This window comes from Pagrus major, chromosome 13, assembly GCF_040436345.1.
Source record: "Pagrus major chromosome 13, Pma_NU_1.0".
Classification (NCBI taxonomy): Eukaryota; Metazoa; Chordata; class Actinopteri; order Spariformes; family Sparidae; genus Pagrus; species Pagrus major.
The window spans coordinates 11,200,612-11,206,052 of NC_133227.1; positions in this window are offsets into that span (position 1 = coordinate 11,200,612).

Genomic DNA, 5,441 nt, shown 5'->3' on the forward strand with positions numbered 1-5,441 from the left:
TGCATGTGGCGAGGAGGGACAGCGAGGAGAGAACTGAGATGCTGCAGAGTGGTGGTGGTGGTGGTGGTGGTGGCAGTGGGGATGGGTATCATTGCTCATCTAGGAACAATGTGAGTGTGGAGCAGTCAGGAGACAGATGCTTTGTGGAGGAAGGAGACTGAGAGACAGACGGCGGAGGAAGATAGAGCTGGAGTGAGTGACATTCCCCTCACACCACTATGAGCAGCCACATCCTAATACAAGCTAATCCCTCTATCAGCCTCTTACCTCACCTGGGCCTATCTCGCCTCTGACAAAATGGAAGACTGCTTCCGGAGATACACTCAGTATTTCAGTTTGTGGCCAGAGCAGCACTGTGGTGCTCACATTCCCATGAGTCTTTGGTCAGCACCGCCACTGTCCTGTCACTCACACAGCTCCTGCTGACCGAGCTGCACGTCACACACTGAGTGCTGATTGTTCACTCATTTGCCATGTCGACATGGTAGGTATTTGTGAATTTAGTCACACAGCTGTATATCGTGAGGTAATTTGCAGCAGCATGATGGATTGTGAGTGTTTGTCCTCAGTTAGGGGCTGCGACTGAAGATTCATTTCACTATCAACTAAAATGGCACTCAGTAAAGTGCATACCTCCACCGAGGCCCAACAGTCCTCTTTAATTCAATCGAGCCTAATCCAATATCAAACTTGATATCCCTGTATCACTTTAAAATTGAAACCACCCATAACTTCTTCTGAAACAGCCAGCCACTAGGACAACAAAACAATGCAGAAGGAATCATAATCTCCATTGTGATGTTGTAGAAGAATAATAGATTTCATTAGGATCCACATGCAATTCACTCAAAGATACCAGCCGCCTGAATACACAAAAAACATTTGATTAATCGTTCTGCCTACAAATTCTCAGAAAATAATGAAAAATGTCCATTACAAATGCGCCAAAACCAAGGTGACATCTTCGAATTGCTTGTTTTGCCTGACCGACAGTTCAAAATCCAAAGATATTATAGAAAAAATAAGGCGTGTGATGTAGATGTAAATAATCAGGTGTTCTTCAAGGATGAGGACATCACACAGAAACACTGAGTGCAAAGTAAAAATAAATAAATAAAAAACTGTGACTTACTTAAATTACTGTCCAGCTTACTTGCAAAGAGAGTCCATATGTGGGTGGGCAGTCTTTCTGCGAATCTGTGGCACTCTGATATAGCTAAAAATGTTTTATTAAGTTGATGGATACACCTACGTGTTTTGACTCAAAGAGTCTTCATCAGGGCATTTCTTTCTTTTTTTATCCGCATACAAAAAATATCAATTTTATGATGATATAAAACTAAAAAAGGCAGCATATCTTGCATTAGAGAAGCAGGAAACATTTACATTTTTATTGGAAAAATGACTCAAACACTGATTAATCTTCTGTAAATCGACTAATGGATCGACAAATTGACTATGACTAATTGTTTCAGCTCTCGTATCAATATTTTGTGTCCTGATACAACATTCCATGTATTAGGAGACAGCTCAGAGCGAGTCACAAGCACTAACATCCTCTCTGTATGGATTTACTGTGTATTATGATCTCTTATGAAACCTTTTTCTGCATCACATATCTATATTATTCAGAAAGAATGTTACACTTTGCGCAGACATTCATGATATCATATAACAGGATGGGGAAGGAATCTTACGTAGCCAATAAAGAAGGAGTTCAATTGAGATCATTAAATCTTTCAAATCTGATCTACAAGCTAATGTTTTTTTATCTTTTTGTTGTTGTTGTTGTTGTTTTTAAAATAGATGTCCTTAATCTCTAAAATATATGCTCAATCTTCTTCTGCAGAGGTCAAAGTTTCAAATGGATCAGACGCTGAAACAAAACAACCCTCCCTGAGTCAGTTTACAAACAATTTACAGCTTGGCTGCTCATGAGACCTGACACTTGAGCCCAGCAGCGCCGGATGAGAGGATTCACACATTGTTAATAAAATGACACTGAGTGAAAGCTGTCAACTGCCTCCATTACAGCATCAGCACCACCAATGTTAAACCTGATGCTCTGTAAGTCATTAAAAACAGCTACAGTATAGTCTGATATTAAAGATTTACCAGCAGGGTGAACTATCAGCCCTCTTATCATATTGACAAAAACAGTGAATGAACAAACAAGTCATGTGTCTGTGATGCAAGTGAAGAAAACTATCCAGATCATGATAAATAACCACTTTGCTGAACAAAAGTCAGTTCAAATTTCTGCCTCTTTTACAAAATAATGTGACTAACATTCACATCCACACGTATATAAATATATATTATAGCTGTGTATGTCAGCCCTCAAACGCTGCTTTGAATGAACACGGTGTGTAAACTGGAGTGCAGGCGGTGCAGCCACACACAAGAACGGCAACAACATGGAAACAGAGCCGGGGAGGTTAAATGTCCCGGGGCCAGCAGGACGGAGGGACGGGTGGTGGCGGTGGGGGGGTGAAGAAGCAGCAGCTGGCCACAGTGGAGCGACGGAAATCGACGAGTTATAAAACACCACCATCTGCAGAGCGAGCACAGGCTGCCCAGCGAGCACACGGCACCCGTCCAGCCCTTTATCACCGAGGAGTCCGTGTTTATCTCTAACAGACTGGCCGCAGGAGGAGAGTATGAGGCGCACACAGCACAGGAGCTAACGTAAACACCGCCTTAACACGGCCGTACAGTGTTTCTGAACCAGGAAGGGAAGGGAGCGTGTTGTTCTCCAGTGATGCTCCTTGTTTTCCCTGCCTCCACCAACTTGATCCGATTTAAGCTTCCTCACAAACTCTTACCTTCTCTGCGGTCCCGTCGCGGTCCCGTGTCGGCGTCTCGGGCGGGTATCGTTGTTTATTCTGCTGTGTTCGGGACTCGAGTCGGCGCTGGTGCTGGTGCTGATGCTGAGCCGTGTCTTCAGTCCCTCCTCTTCAGCGTTAGCTAGCCCGGCTGCCTCTGCTCGGCTTGTGGTGCTGAAGTGGACAGCGCACCGAGGAGAGCTGGGAACAAAAACCCCCACACTGCGCTTCTGCGGCCGCGCCTGCGGCACAGCGCCCTCTGTCGGGCCGGAGGAGCGGCCGCAGCCCGGAGAGACATGGGAGTCAAAGCGTACTGGGAGAGCGCCACCTAGCGCGGTGACTCCCCAGTGTTTCTGTGGGTGACATTGACCTGAGTATGGGCCATAATGGAGCAGTTCAATGTCTGTATTATTATTCTGGAGGTGGTATCCCAAAAAAGGTGTTTTAACGTGCTGCAGTAGGAAAAGCACAGGTGTATGCTTTAATTCATGATGGCTGACTCTATGTAGCTGCTCCAGTTTCAGTATGTGAGTACTAAGCGAGTACCAAGTCAAGTCAGCACTCCCCTAATGATATTATTTGACCTGTTCATGAAGTCTGACTTTACGTTATATAATTACTGATATTACATGTTATATATTGAATAAATGTAATCAAACAAAATACAAATAACTTTATGAAAGTGTATTTCTTGATTTCCAAAATATATTCCCTCCCTGTCACTTTCAAACAGTGAAATACTGACAGACAGACAAAAAATAAATAAATAAATGAATAAACTGAAAACATACAATGAAGTAGGGGTCATTCCATGTCAACTCACCTCTCAGTTCAGGTCATGGATTTTCTTGAAAACAATCATGTTGAAACTTCTATTAAATTCTATTAAAACCTTGTAAAATCCCACAGCTGTACTCCAAATACTTTTTAATTATGATTGTTTTAAGTTTCGCCCAAAATTTCAGAATTTTGTGAATCTGTGTATGTGCGTGTACTCTAAACCTCACCAATCGCTCATTTTTCACTGGATTGGGTTGAAATTTGTCCTGAACATCCAAGAGACCCTGAGGAAACTTGGCAACAGTCATTCATTTAAATTGTTGTTTCTGAATGGTTACAGTAATTAAATTAATAACAGGAAGTCATTTTTTTTTTTTTTTTACCAGAATGAAGAATCTGTAATTTTCAAAAAATCATATCTCCACTAGGTTTCACTTTCTTTGAACCAAATTTTGGTTCTATTTAGTACTAATATAGTTCTGTGACACACATAAGTTATTTGTCCCTGCATAAAAAAATTGAGTGCCACAGATCTTGTTAAATATAGCTTCAGAGATGAAAAAACTCTCTTTTTAGGTTATTTTGCCTGTGGATTTTCCCAGGAAGGATTATTTTAATCTCCTTGAAACTTTTGTATGTGAAAATGTTCATTGTAAATTCAAAGATGTTATATTAGTCCTTTATCATTCATAATTTTTTTAAATAAGTGAATTTTTTGTACTTTTTGTACTATTACTGGCTGTAATATCAATTCAATTGTTTTATTTCATCAGTAGATATTTGTACTGTGTTGACTTAAAGGTTTTCTGTCTGTCTGATACCTATTGAGTCTGTTTTTCATTGGGTTCCGGAAATTTGATTTATGCTGATTATAATGATTTATAATGATTCAATTCCAAGTGAAGTTTACTGTTTCAGTTCACTGATGTCATTTAGACAAACAAGTGTATTGTTTAACTGTAAAATATCCTGCCTGCACTACATATTTTCGTGTTCCATAACTACATTTGAGGGATCACTGCAAAAAATGTGTGTATATCAGCCATTATATTGATATCGAGATTGTTTACTCCCAAATATCAGTATCGGCATCGACCCCAAAAAACTGCATATGAGTCAGGCTCTAACCTGAACACAGAGTCATTCAAGTCATCATGTCTCAAGTCAAATAACGAGTCTTTAACTTACAAGTCCAAGTTGAGTCTCAAGTTATTTTCTGTTAAGTCAAGTTACAAGTCATGAAGACAGTGACTTGAGTCGACTCGTGTCCACATCTCTGCTTCTTTGACACTTGAATAGAACAGAGCCATCGTTAAGATTATTCGTAACACCTGTGCCTTTCCTACAATGACTGGTCAAACTGTCTGCAGAGAAAACACTTGTATGAGTTCATTCAGTAGAAATGTTCCACTATAAACTGTGTGCTGTTTCATTATACCAGCTGCATGGGCTTTTGACATGGGCCCACCTGTGTTCAGTGAACCTTTGTCCTATTTCAAATAAAAGACTTTTGTTAGGATTTAGGATAAAACTGAAAAACTGAAAGGCTGAAATCTCACATCAAAGCAGCCATCCGTTCACATTCTGATATAATGAGCGGGTAAAAGTATAACTGGGACCCTCTGGACTCCTTTCAAGAAGCCCTGGTGGTCTGCAGTATCCACTTTGACAACCGCTACACTTAATATCCTGAAATAACCCCTGCTAACTCAAGCTTTTCTTACTTTTTTCTAGTACTTCCACTAGTGTGAGAAACCCATTACAGCATAAGATACATGTGACTAAATATCAGTAATTGAAGTAATATATTATACATAGGAAAGATAACCTGAGATG